Below are 15,050 nucleotides of genomic sequence, written 5' to 3'. Positions count from 1 at the left end.
TCAACAATATCTCCACAAATTATCTTACTTTACTAATGTGTGTATAAATGTTTTCTTTGCTCCAAACTCTATAGTGTTACTGAGAAACCCTCAATATTCGATCATGATCCTTTAGAGTTGGGTATTTTGCTGTAATACTAGCATATTACCAGTAGAGGGCAGCATGGTCAATCTTATGGGGCCGTATAACTTGTACTTTAATCTACAGCTGCTGACATTTAGAAGACATAAGGATAGGTATGTAATAATTCTAGCTGAGATGGTACAATAAAGAACGGGGAAGACAAAGGAACGCGGGGTACTCTGGCAATTCAGAATATAATGTAGATCTTGCTGTGCAGTGATGGGAATATTTATGCTCAGAGGGGATTTAATACATCAGAAAACTAAAAAAAAAAAAATTACGTACACACAGCGCATTTCCTCCAGCCAAACAATACGAGCCTTTTACTGAGACTTGATGTGGTTTAACTATATGTGTGCCAGGTTTTTACAAAGAAACCATGGGCCACCATCTCTCAGCATAGCCCCTCTTCGCCGTGAGCCAGTGCCCATATAATACCAGCAAAATTTCCGATAGTATTAATTTTATTGGGACAATCCTGCAAAACAACATCCAAAGGTGCTCATTTTAACAGGGTTGACACCTAAAGGGAATCTGTCAGCAGTTTTAGATCCCCCTATCTGAGAACAGCGTACTGTAGGGGCAGAGACCCAAACTCCAGCGATGTGTCACTTACTGACCTGCTTACTGCAGTTTTGATAAAATTTCTTTTTTTATCTGCTACAGATCTAGAAGTGATTTTAAAAATAACAAATCAGCCCAGTAAGTGACACATCACTAGAATCGGGATCTCTACTCCTACATCAATCTGCTCTCAGATTAGATGCCAAAAACATGATGACATATTCCCTTTAAATATCCTACATTTTGCATAATGCCCCTTAAAATATCAGACAGCCATTGTATACTCAGCATTTTTACTGTTACTGTTTGCATACTGTCATGGTTTATCCCACTTTACAAATCTATAATACTGTATAATGCTGGGTGCGTCATTCTGTGCGAAGCCGGTATAGACTGTGCCTGCACAGTGTGGCTGGAGTCAGAAGAACACATCCAGCGTTGAGGAGGAGGACGAGGCTGGAGGAGGAGTGTGGCTTCGAAGATCGAGATATGCGTAGGCGCTAACTGCATACCACAATCTGGTGAGGCTGGAGGAGGAGTTAGCACCTGCGCATAGCGTAATCTCCAGCGCCATTTTATTAAAGACAAATTTGCACACAGTGTCTTAAAGAAAATAGTGCTGGATAGAGCGGTATGTGCACGTGCTGACTCCGGTAGCATTTTATTTAAATATTTAACGAAGACAACGCGCTGAAAAGTGATTAGGTGTGTTTTTTGTTTGTATCTACAGGTGCTTCCCACAAAATTAGAATATCATCAAAAAGTTTATTTATTTCAGTTCTTCAATACAAAAGTGAAACTCATATATTATATAGATCATTACAGACTGAGTGATCTATTTCAAGTGTTTATTTCTGTTAATGTTGATTATAGGCTTACAGCCAATGAAAACCCAGAAGTCATTAACTCAGTAAATTAGAATACTTTATAACATGAGCTTGAAAAATGATTTTAAAATCTGAAATGTTGGCCTACTGAAATGTATGTTCAGTAACTGCTCTCAATACTTGGTCGGGGCTCCTTTTGCATCAATGTTGTGTAGCATGGAGGTGATCAACCTGTGGCACTGCTGAGGTTTTATGGAAGCCCAGGTTGCTTTGATAGCTGCCTTCAGCTCGTCTGCATTGTTGGGTCTGGTGTCTCTCATCTTCCTCTTGACAATATTATCCCATAGATTCTCTATGGGGTTAAGGTCAGGCGAGTTTGCTGGCCAATCAAGCACAGTGATGCTGTTGTTTTTAAACCAGGTATTGGTACTTTTGCTAGTGTGGACAGGTGCCAACTTCTGCTGGAGACTGAAATTTTCCATCTCCAAAAAGCTTCTCGGCAGAGGGAAGCATGAAGTGTTCTATAATTTCCTGGTAGACGGCTGCACAGACTTTGGTCTTGATAAAACACAGCGAACCTACATCAGCAGATGACATGGCTCCCCAAACCATCACTGACTTTGGAAACTTCACACTAGACCTCCAGCAGCTTGGATTGTGGCCTCTCCACTCTTCCTCCAGACTCTGGGACCCTGATTTCCAAATGAAATGCAACATGTACTTTCATCTGAAAACAACACCTTGACCACTGAGCAACAGTCCAGTTCTTTTTCTCCTTGGCCCAGGTAAGACTATAATGGCGTTGTCTATTGGTCATGAGTGGCCTGACACAAGGAATGTGACACTGGTAGCCCATGTCCTGGATACGTTTGTGTGTGGTGGCTCTTGAAGCAATGACTCCAGCAGCAGTCCACTCCTTGTGAATCTCCCCCAAATTTTTGAATGGCCTTTTTTTTAACAATCCTTTCAAGGCTGCGGTTAACCCGGTTGCTTGTGCACTTTTCTCTACCACACTTTTTCCTTCCACTCAGCTTTCATTAATATACTTGGATACAGCACTCTGTGAACAGCCAGCTTCTTTAGCACTGACCTTTTGTGGCTTACCCTCCTTGTGGAGTGTGTCAATGACTGCCTTCTAATCTGTCAAGTCAGCAGTCTTCCCCATGATTGTGGAGCCTACTGACCCAGACTAAGGGACATTTTTAAATGCGTGGGAAGCCTTTGCAGGTGTTTTTGCTAATTATTCTAATTTACTGAGATAATGACTTTTGGGTTTTCATTATCTGAAGCCATAATCATCAACATTAACAGAAATAAACCCTTGAAATACATCACTCTGTTTGTAATTACTCTTTTATGAGTTTCACTTTTTGTATTGAAGAATTGAACTAAATTAACTTTTTGATGATATTCATCTCAGGCATGATTGGGGAGCATATAATAGGATGGGGGACCAGGATGGGTGAGCATATTTTATGATGGTCACAACAGAAAATGAAGAGGCTGCACAGCTGCTGAACTTTGGGATAAAAAGGCCATAAATACACACCCCAACGGATACAGGTGCCGTTATCAAAAAAGCTTTAAAAGAAGTCATAAGTCCATGTGAAGAGAGCAGACAGGCACTCACCGTTCCATACAAAATAATCCTTTATTGTGGAAACATAAAAACCACAGCAGGCAGGTAAAACAGTGGAACTCATGTGAGACCACGATCGTTTCGTGCTACAGAGCGCTTCTACAAGACCTGCCGAATGCAGCAGGGAAATAATTAACCCTATCCGCTTCAATGCAGAGGGAGTGAGGGAGTGTCAGTCAGGGCCGCTGTATATACTCAGAGTGCTGACTGAACCCGCAGCGCCTCCGCCTCCATGACTGAAACTGAATGCTGGCGGGAAGAATAAAGTTCATTTGCTGCCCGCTGCATTCAGCTATGTGCTGGCATAGGACAGCATAATAACGCTGTTAAGCTGCAGCTTAACCCCATATCTGCAGGTTATTAGCGTTATTTCTGGTGACAGGTTTCCTTTCATTTTGTAATACAAAACTTCAGTAAAATGGCGCCGGAGTCAGCGCGTGCATACCACGATCTCAGGGGCCTTTTTTTTAAAGACACTGTGTCTGCAATAAAATGGTGCGGTATAGCGCAGTATGCGCACTCGCTGATTCCGGAGCCGTTTTATTGAAGTAATGTACTACAACATCAACATAGCAGTGCGCATGCACCACCCATCTCCATTATCCCTTGTCACGTACTGTGATCTCCGGCACAATTTTATTGAAGACACAGTGTATGTGAATTCGCAGACAGTGTCTTAAAAAAATAAAAATGGTGCCAGAAATGTAAAAATGCTCGCCAACTGGACATAGAACTGGTTCAATAGCTAGTTTATATGTACCGTATATACTCGAGTATAAGCCGACCCACTAATTTTGCCACAAAAAACTGGGAAAACGTAATGAGTCGAGTATAAGCCTAGGGTGGGAAATGCAGCAGCTACCGGTAAATGTCAAAAGTAAAAATAGATACCAATAAAAGTAAAATTAATTGAGACATCAGTAGGTTGTGTTTTTGAATATCCATATTGAATGAGGAGCCCCATATAATGCTCCATAAAGTTTGATGGTCCCATAAGATGCTCCATATTAAAATATGCTCCATATAATCCTGCATAAAGGTTAATAATGGCCCCATAAGATGCTCCATAGACACATTTGCCCAATATAATGCTGCACAAATGTTGGTTATGGCCCCATAAGATGCTCCATAAAGATATTTGCCCCATATAGTGCTGCACAAACCTTGATTATGGCCCCATAAAATGTTCCACACATACACTTGCCCCATATAATGCTGCACAAACGTTAATTATGACCCCATAAGATGCTCCATACAGACACTTGCCCCATATAGTGCTGCACAAACGTTATGGCCCCATACAGACACTTGCCCTATATAGTGCTGCACAAACGTTAATTATGGCCCCATAAGATGCTCCATACAGACACTTGCCCCATATAGTACTGCACAAACGTTGATTATGGCCCCATAAGATGCTCCATACAGACACTTGCCCCATATAGTGCTGCACAAACGTTATGGCCCCATACAGACACTTGCCCTATATAGTGCTGCACAAACGTTAATTATGGCCCCATAAGATGCTCCATACAGACACTTGCCCCATATAGTACTGCACAAACGTTGATTATGGCCCCATAAGATGCTCCATACAGACACTTGCCCCATATAGTACTGCACAAACATTGATTATGGCCCCATACAGACACTCTCCCCATATAGTGCTGCACAAACATTATGGCCCCATAAGATGCTCCATACAGACACTTGCCCCATTTGCTGTTGCTGCGATAAAAAAAAAAAAAATCACATTCTCACCTCTCCGTCGCTCAGGCCCCCGGCACATTCAATATTCACATGACTTCGTTCCGGCGCCGCACCATCTTCAGCGTCTTCTGCACTGACGTTCAGGCAGAGGGCACGCACTAACCACGTCACCGCGCCCCCTGACTTGAGCGTCACTGCAGAAGACGCTGAAGACGGAGCTGCGCCCGGAACGGGGAGCAGGTGAATATCATGCAGTGCTCCCCTCTCCATTATACTCACCTGCTCCTGGCGCTGTGCAGTCCCTGGTTCTCCAGCTTCTTCCTGTACTGAGCGGTCACCGTTACCGCTGATTACAGTAATGAATATGCGGCTCCACCCCTATGGGAGGTGGAGCCGCATATTCATTACTGTAATGAGCGGTACCATGTGACCGCTCAGTACAGGAAGAAGCTGGGGAGCCAGGGACCTGCAGGGACCGCGCCAGGAGCAGGTGAGTATAATTAGACAGCCCTCGTGCCCCCTGCCGACCCCTGGGTATGACTCGAGTATAAGCCGAGAGGGGGACTTTCAGACCCCAAAAATGGGCTGAAAATCTCGGCTTATACTCGAGTATATACGGTAAGCAAATTCTATCTAAAAATTATATAAGCCAGTTTGGCTGTGTGTGTGTCAGCCAAACCAGATCTCACACTTTGCACTGACGAGGAGCAGTACCCTGGAACACAGTGTCTGCAAATTGAGATTCTGGTTTTGGATTTTATCCTAAGTCATGTGATTCGTTAAAGGGTCGTCATTGACTTTTAGGATTGCTACTTGCAATAGGTGGAGCTAGATTTCTAGTCCTTTTCCTCTCTGAAGAGACCATTTGCAGAAGTAGGAGCGATAACAACGTCCAACGCCTTACAGTGACAGCTGTAGAAATTGTTACTAAACTGTCCAGAAATACAACCCCAAATATCTAGGGCTCCTGAGCAAGATGCGGAGGAGGCATATGGCTCGTAATATGCACCATCCCTGATCGCTACTATTGCACTGACCCAACACAAAGAATTCTGATTGTCCCCTACTCTGACTTCACAACAGAGTTGAAAGGTAAAGTATTAGTAGTGCAGCGCCCCAGAGACCTGGTCGTTGCAGTATGAAGCTCTGCCGCTAAGGGGAGTGATGGTACGTCTGATGGCACTAAAGGAGTTCTTCTGACCAGGTATCACCAGCACACATTACACTTCACACTCCGGCCACTAGGGGGAGAAAAAGGCTTTATTTATTGGGCCACTCCTCACACTGAATAGCAAAGCCACTAGAGAGACTCAAGGTCTACAAAAATTCAATTTTCAACAGCAGAAAAAAAGGCAGCGACACTTACCTGCCCAGATCTTGGAACAAATGCACTACAGGGTGCAGCCAGCCCATAAAGCTAGATGTTAGCAACACAGGTGCAAAATACCAGATCAACAGCCACTCTCCACATACCCACTCCTGGAGGGGGTGACTGCCCAGTATGCAATTGCACAATAAAGGCCCACATAGGGCGTTGTTCACACAATGGTACTGCATAGTGTCTGCAGCCAAGCCCAAACACGTTTGGTCTCGCATGAGGGGTGTTCGCACTGGGAGGCATTGAGAGTGTACTGGCCAGCCCGCCTAATCGAAAAGTAGGGGCGTGACTAATAGGGTGTGAACCAGACACTATGCAGTACCATTGTGTGAACAATGCCCTATGTGGGCCTTTATTGTGCAATTGCATACTGGGCAGTCACCCCCTCCAGGAGTGGGTATGTGGAGAGTGGCTGTTGATCTGGTATTTTGCACCTGTGTTGCTAACATCTAGCTTTATGGGCTGGCTGCACCCTGTAGTGCATTTGTGCCAAGATCTGGGCAGGTAAGTGTTGCTGCCTTTTTTTCTGCTGTTGAAAATTGAATTTTTGTAGACCTTGAGTCTCTCTAGTGGCTTTGCTATTTAGTTTAGTGTAGGACTCGTAAGCGTGGGGACCCTTGGCGTGGGTTACGAGCTTGCGTATTTTGGCCAAAATATCAACCAATACCTCACTATTTTTGTATATTTTTACACTATTTTTCGGGGTGCAGCCAAGCCCAAACACGTTTGGTCTCGCATGAGGGGTGTTCGCACTGGGAGGCATTGAGAGTGTACTGGCCAGCCCGCCTAATCGAAAAGTAGGGGCGTGACTAATAGGCTGTGAACCAGACACTATGCAGTACCATTGTGTGAACAACGCCCTATGTGGGCCTTTATTGTGCAATTGCATACTGGGCAGTCACCCCCTCCAGGAGTGGGTATGTGGAGAGTGGCTGTTGATCTGGTATTTTGCACCTGTGTTGCTAACATCTAGCTTTATGGGCTGGCTGCACCCTGTAGTGCACTCCTCACACTGGTAAAAGTAGGGGTTGGATAGGAAGTTAGTCAGAAGCTGACTGGATTGGATTCAGGCAACATCCCATGGCAGGGAGTGTTGCAGGGAGAAGATTCAGGGGGGCTCTGTCAGGCGTGGGAACCTGGCAGGTACCTAGCGATTAGAACAGAACGTTACGGAACCGCGCCTGCACACCCCGCGGCGGTATCCTAAGAAAGAGACACGAAGCGAAGGATATTGTGGAACAGTGAGAAACGAGATCAAGCACAAAGGAGAGCCAGTAGGAGTCGTGCCCAGAGAACGGCAACATCCTACTGAGGCGCGTAGCCGGTGGCCGGAACACCAAGGAAGTAACTGACTCTATGCCTTACTTCAAACTCCGCAGGACAGTTAATTATAGGTTGGCTGTCTACCTTACATCACCTTAGCAGACATAGGGGGCAACGCGTGGAGAGGGGCATCTCTAGGATCCCGGAAGAGCTCCGAGCCTACCCGTCAAACGGGTGCGTCCTAGCCATAACATACCTGGGGGACGGAGAACTAGAAAGATCTAGAACGAATTAGAAAGAACGAACGAGAACAGAAGTTGTGAGGACTATTCTGAATGCTCAGCAGGGTAGCACTACAACACACAGGCACTATTGGTAGGCAACGATTTCCACCTGCAAAGGGAACTCTGGATGTGCCATCGGACCGGCCGGTCTCAGATAGCCCTGTTAATTGTGCTCTGGATTGCGGATCCTGAAGTCTTCAGTAAAGAGGTAAAGAGACTGCAATCTTGTGTCCTCGTTATTGTCTGCACCTCACACCATCGCCATCTACATTACTGGGAAGCCCTGGGGACATACTTCACCTGTGGGAAGGTATACCATCTAGCTGCAATTCCATCAAACCAGCGGACCCCAAGCAGCGTCTGTCACCCTGACCGAACACCACAGGTGGCGTCACGAAACCTTGACAGACTCGCATCACCTTTCATTGGACGCCCCTTAGCAGGGTCACGGACCGGGTCCAGCCACAGTGACAACCCCAGAACTGAGACAGAAAGGACCGGTACTGAGTAACCTGTGGCCCTGTGTCTGGGGGCGCTCCAGTATATTCAGTATACAAGATCCCCGGCTGATACTAACCGGACAACACTGAGGATTCTACACTATACTGTACGATGCTTTTGCAGTTTTCACCAGAACAAAATATGCTGTACATGTAATAACGAACAATAAAATACCCCTGACTGACATAATGTAAGGGCCCAACACTAATGCAAAGTTAATGTTCCCAAGTGTGGCTTGTAACATACACACCGTTCTTATTAAAAATGGCTTCCGAATGAATCGGCTCAGCAGTATATGGGTTAGAACAACATTTATTGGTTGAAAGGTGTATTCATATGTTGAAGTTCATATGTCGTTTTTTTTGCAAAATTGCCGTAATATAGAACCATAAAGCCTGAATGCATCCGAATAGGGTCTGCATCCATTTACTTAGTCAGAATTATTGCTGTATTACTATCTACAAGACATCATTCATCCTATTAGTTTTTTTACGTTTTGCTGTTTTTGCAATTGTTTTATTTATTTTACTTTTATTGTGTTTTATATTTTCACTTCTCATTGGTAAATGAATTGCGTCATCTCAGTACTTGGTGCTATTATTCGATCCTTGCTTCTAGGTAGAGGGAAGTGCGTAGAGCTATGTGCATGTATAGTTTCAATCAAACATATTAAACCCTCCCCCCCATTGTAAACTTACTTTATTAACTAAATGTAAAAACTTTTTGCAGTTAAATAATGGATTGGGAATAAATGACATAGATGAACACGAGTGATGAGCGAGTGTACTCGTTGCTCGGGTTTTCCCGAGCACGCTTGGGTGATCTCCGAGTATTTGTAACTGCTCGGAGATTTAGTTTTTGTTGCCTCAGCTGCATGATTTACAGCTGATAGACAGCTTGAATACATGTGGGGATTCCCTAGCAACCAGGCATTCCTTACATGTACTCAGGCTGGCTAGCAGTCGTAAATCATGCAGCTGTGTCAACAAAAAGTAAATCTCCGAGCAGTTACAAATACTCGGATACCACCCGAGCGCGCTCAGATAACCCCGAGCAACAAGTACACTCGCTCATCACTAATGAACACAACTATTATAGCAAGTGGTCTCTTCAAATTCACCACAAAATGCCACTTTTACTGACTTGCAGTCTCCCAATTATTCAATCCTTCATAAGTGTATTTAGTACTTAGTAGAGCACCCTTGGTCTTATGACTGCAAAAATGAAGCCTAGCCAGATACCAGATTCAATCAACATTCCAGAGGAGTCAAACTCTATTCCTCATAGGCAATGGCCTCCAGTTCACTAATATTTTGGAGTTTTCAAGAAACTTGTCCAATAGGACCTTTTACCAGTATGAACATGTTAAACTTGCCGTATCGTGCAATAGTGCCTGAAGAGCAGTTTCTATTTTTTAATATGTCCTATCCATTGCCGAGATATTGTCTTACGTTTGTTATAGTTTATAAGTCCAAATGGTTCATTACCAGAGAATTTTCACTGTTGGCATGCATGTATACTCCTGAATGAGGGTATAAGCAGGTAGCATCACACAGGGGAGAAAATAATTCTTCCTCTTCTCTTCACTGATCTCTGCAGCTGCTGTTCAGAGATATTGCATAGCTGAGTTATATATCATTAGAAACCATTCCAGATTTCATCTCGCATGAGTCATGGTAGGAGGCTGAGCGCTGACTGCTGTGTGAGATGAGATCGGGAAGTGTTTGTATTGGTACATACATCAGCTCTGCTGTATCTCTACACAGTAGATGCAGAGATCATTGAGGAGAGGAGGGCATATTATTTTTCCTGCATGATGCCTCCTTACGATTTGTCAACCTCATGCAGGAGAAGAGGTACATGCCCCCAGAAAAATCTTTTAACACGCAGTTGAACAAGGATATAAATTATAACCTAAATTGTAGAAGCAAATATATCTGCAACAGAGGAGAAATTAAAAAATTATAGCTACCGTATATACTCGAGTATAAGCCAACCCGAGTATAAGCCGAGACCCCTAATTTTGCCACAAAAAAACTGGGAAAACTTAATGACTCGAGTTTAAGCCTAGGGTAGGAAATGCTTCAGCTACTGGTAAATTTCAAAAATAAAAATAGATACCAATAAATGTAAAATTAATTGAGACATCAGTAGGTTAAGTGTTTTTGAATATCCATATTGAATCAGGAGCCCCATATAATGCTCCATACAGTTTACGACGGGCCCCATAAGATTCTCCATATTAAAAATGCCCATACAGTGCTGCACAAAGGTTGATTATGGGCCCATAAGATGCTAAATAGAAACATTTGCCCCATACAATGCTGCATAATGGTTGATGGCCTCATAAGATGCTCCATAGAAACATTTGCCCCATACAATGCTGCACAAAGGTTGATTATGGCCCCAGAGGATGCTAAAAAGAAACATTTACCCAATACAATGCTGCACAAAGGTTGATTATGGCCCCATAAGATGCTAAATAGAAACATCTGCCCCATACAATGCCGCATACTGGGTGATGGCGCCATAAGCTGCTCCATAGATTATGCCCCATATTCTGTTGCTGTAATAAAAAAAAAAATCACATACTCGCCTCTCATCGCTCAGGCCCCCGACACTTGCGGTATTCACCTTCCCCGTTCCACCGCTGTGCGCCGCTCTGTCTTCCGGCTCTCTGACTGTTCAGGCAGAGGGCACATACTAAACACGTCATTGCACCCTCAGACCTGAACAGTCACAGCAGAGGACGCGGAAGACGGATCGGCGCCCGGCGGTGGAACAGGGACAGGTGATTATCGCTCACCTGCTCCCGGTGCGGTCCCTGCTTCTCACTGACAGATGTTCTCCTGGTGCCGGCAGCTTGTTCCAGTGTTCAGCGGTCACATGGTACCGCTCATTAAAGTAATGAATATGTGTCCATATTCATTACTTTAATGAGCGGTACCATGTGACCGCTGGACAGAGGAAGAGCTGCGGCTCCCGAAGACCATTGGAGATGTAGGGACCACGCCGGGAGCTGGCCCCTTGGGACAACGACCTGAGTATAAGCCGAGAGGGGAACTTTTAGCCCCCAAAATGGGCTGAAAATCTCAGCTTATACTCGAGTATATATGGTATGCTTTACTTACCTCTACAGCCATTATTCCATGATCTGGCCACTTTTAACATGTTCAAACTGGTGAAAAGGCCTCTTTTGGTTGGTAGAATAATTCACAAGTTCAAATTTAAAGAGACTCTGTCAGCACCAGGGCTGTGGAGTCGGTAAGCCACAGTTGCGACTTCGACTCCTGGATTTTATCAGGTTCCGACTCAGACTCTTTCATAAATGGCCAATTCGTAACAATAAATTTACTGTTGTCAAATATTAACATCGTGCTTTGTCAGTTTCTCACCATCAGACCACTTAGAGAAAAAACTATATTTATTAGAATACAATTAGAATATAGCAAATAACTTTTATAAACTTTTCTAAACTCTTGTAAGTAAATATGCAATAAACACTGTTATGCAGTTAATAAGAAGAAATCTATACACTGTCAGACATAATGTTTTCTATCTTGAGTGATGGTGAAATGTTCAAATACAGCTGATTTAATGTGACGCTTCTTTGATGTTCTCAGGTTTTTAATTCTGTATTCACAATCCAAATGACAATTGTTTCTCCTAAGAACAATTGTGCAAAATTATTTCCAGGTCGTACAACTGATATAGTGGTCAGTAATACCTCATGTACTAACAGTTAACTGATGCAAAGTTTGTTGAAAGGATAATACTTCTTACAGTCTTCCTCTTCTGAGTAGCAGCTGTGAGATGCTTGGAAGACGCACACTAAACATCTAGTCTAGAGGAGGAGCTTTACTACTAGAAAATGTGTTGCAAATTCTACTTTCAGTTTCATACATTGTAAGTAGGGGGGGTTGTGGCAGCATGATGTTAACCAAGTATAAGATTAGATAAGGGCAGTGGAGAACAGTGACACACAAGAAGTAAGAAATGTCTCTATCTCCAGCAGAACTGCTTATCACTGTTGTTCATAGTTTGATAGAACATATATATTTGAGTAACATTTATAAATTTCATATGAAAGTTCAATTATGAAATATTAATACTTTTTTTTAAGCTGGAGTCGGAGTCGGTACATTTCTACTGACTCCGACTCCAACCAAAGCTAACTCCGACTCCACGACTCCGACTCCACAGCCCTGGTCAGCACAGAATGACTGTTCAAGCCAAGTATGGGGCATCAGTGCATCGTCAATCATTTAAAGACCTCTTCCTACCTGCTTGGGTTCTATGTTCATGAAGACAGAGCTGTCAATCAAAGTGGAGAGTGAAGATTGATAGAAACTAAGCAGGTGGGAAGGTGAACTTATTGTATTTTTCAGACTATATGACGCACTTTTTCCCCCACAATTTTGGGGGAAAATGGGGGTGCGTCTTATAGTCGGAATATTTTTACAAATACTGTGGCCGTAGCAGGAGTCTGGCAATTCTGCGGCAATCCCAGGCCGACGCTGCCGGGCGATGATCACACTCCCTTCCCAGGCTGGTGTGGCAGGTGCGGGGGTGCCGAGATCTCAATTTGAGCATGCGCCGCCCCCGACGGCCATTTTCCCTAAGGCCACCACAACGCAGCATTGGATGTGCAGGGCCTCCGGACCCCCATTTGACACATTAAATTTTTTTTCCTATTTTCCTTCTGAAAAATTGGGGTGCGTCTTATGGTCCGGTGCGTCTTATAGTCTGAAAAATATGGTAAATGATTGACCATGACATGATGTACAGTCATTCTGGGCTGGCAGAGACCCTTTAAAAGAATACTGACTACAGTCCTTAGACAGTAGAAAGAAGTTATCAGCTGCCACCAGACTTCTGAGGAGGCAGATGGTCAAATACCCTTGACTGACTGCAAAAGACCTGCAGCACAATTTGATGGCAGCAGCCACAGAGGTTTCAGTTTTCAAGATGCATACTAGATTCTTATGGTCTCTATGCCCAAGTGCAAAAATGTACATCTTCACTGACTCAAAAGCAAAGGAAAATGTCTGCTCCAAAATACTCAGAATATGAATAAGCCACTGAAGTTTTGGAATTCTGTTCTGGGAAGTGATAAAAACATAAAAACAAAACACCCTGCATGCAGTAAAATATGATGGAGGCTTGGGATGCCTACAATGAAGCATGGCAGTGGCTTGGTGGTGCTTACAGTGAAGCATAGCGGTGGCTTGGTGGTGCTTACAGTAAAGTATGACTATGACTCAGTGACGCTTACAGTGAAGCATAATGATGGCTTGGTGATGTCTACAGTAGCTCATGCCAGTGGTTATGATTCTTCAGGAACTGGCCTGCTTCCTCTACCACTGGAAGAGAAAATTGATTAATTCATGTATATATAAATCCTAGGAGAAAATGTCATACCTTTTTGTGAGAAAGCTAAAGCTTGGGTATCTTTAGACCTTTTTACAGGACAATACACTGTGTGCAGAATTATTAGGCAAGTTGTATTTTAGAGGATTATTTTTATTATTGATCAACAACTATGTTCTCAATCAACCCAAAAGACTCATAAATATCAAAGCTTAATATTTTTGGAAGTTGGAGTGTTTTTTTTTAGATTTGGCTATCTTAGGAGGATATCTGTTTGTGCAGGTAGCTATTACTGTGCAGAATTTTTAGGCAATTTAATAAAAACCAAATATATTCCCATCTCACATGTTTATTTTCACCAGTTAAACCAATATAACTGCATACAATTTAGAAACAAACATTTCTGACATGCAAAACAAAACCCCAAAAAATTAGTGACTAATACAGCCACCTTTCTTTATGATGACACTCAACAGCCTTCCATCCTTAGATTGTCAGTTGCTTGATCTGTTTACGATCAACATTGCGTGCAGCAGCCACCACAGCCTCCCAGACACTTCCTAGAGGTGTATTGTTTTCCCACCCTGTAGATCTCACATTTTATGAGGGGCCACAGGTTCTATATGGGGTTCAGATCAGGTGAACAAGGGGGCCATGTCATTATTTTTTCTTCTTTGAGACCTTTACTGGCCAGCCATGCTGTGGAGTAGTTTGGAGGCATGTGATGGAGCATTGTCCTGCATGAAAATCATGTTTTTCTTGAACGATACCGACTTCTTCCTGTACCACTGCTTGAAGAAGTTGTCTTCCAGAAACTGGCAGTAGGTCTGGGAGTTGAGCTTCACTCCATCCTCAACCCGAAAAGGTCCCACAAGTTCATCTTTGATGATACCAGCCCATACCAGTACCCCACCTCCACCTTGCTGGCGTCTGAGTCGGAGTGGAGCTCTCTGCCCTTTACTGATCCCAGCCTCTGGCCCATTCATCTGGCCCATCAAGAGTCACTCTCATTTCATCAGTCCATAAAACCTTTGAAAAGTCAGTCTTAAGATATTTCTTGGCCCAGTCTTGATGTTTTATCTTATGTTTCTTGTTCAAAGGTGGTCATTTTTCAGCCTTCCCTTAGTTCCCTACCTTGGCTATGTCCCTGAGTATTGCACACCTTGTGCTTTTTGCTACTCCAGTAACGTTGCAGCTCTGAAAAATGGCAAAACTGGTGGCAAATGGCATCTTGGCAGCTTCACCTTGATTTTCCTCAATTCATGGGCAGTTATTTTGCACCTTTTTTGCCCAACACGCTTCTTGCGACCCTGTTGGCTATTTGCCATGAAACGCTTGATTGTTCGGTGATCACGCTTCAAAAAATTGGCAATTTCAAGACTGCTACATC

Source organism: Ranitomeya imitator, chromosome 1 (assembly GCF_032444005.1).
Source record: "Ranitomeya imitator isolate aRanImi1 chromosome 1, aRanImi1.pri, whole genome shotgun sequence".
NCBI lineage: Eukaryota > Metazoa > Chordata > Amphibia > Anura > Dendrobatidae > Ranitomeya > Ranitomeya imitator.
This window is presented reverse-complemented; position numbering follows the sequence as displayed.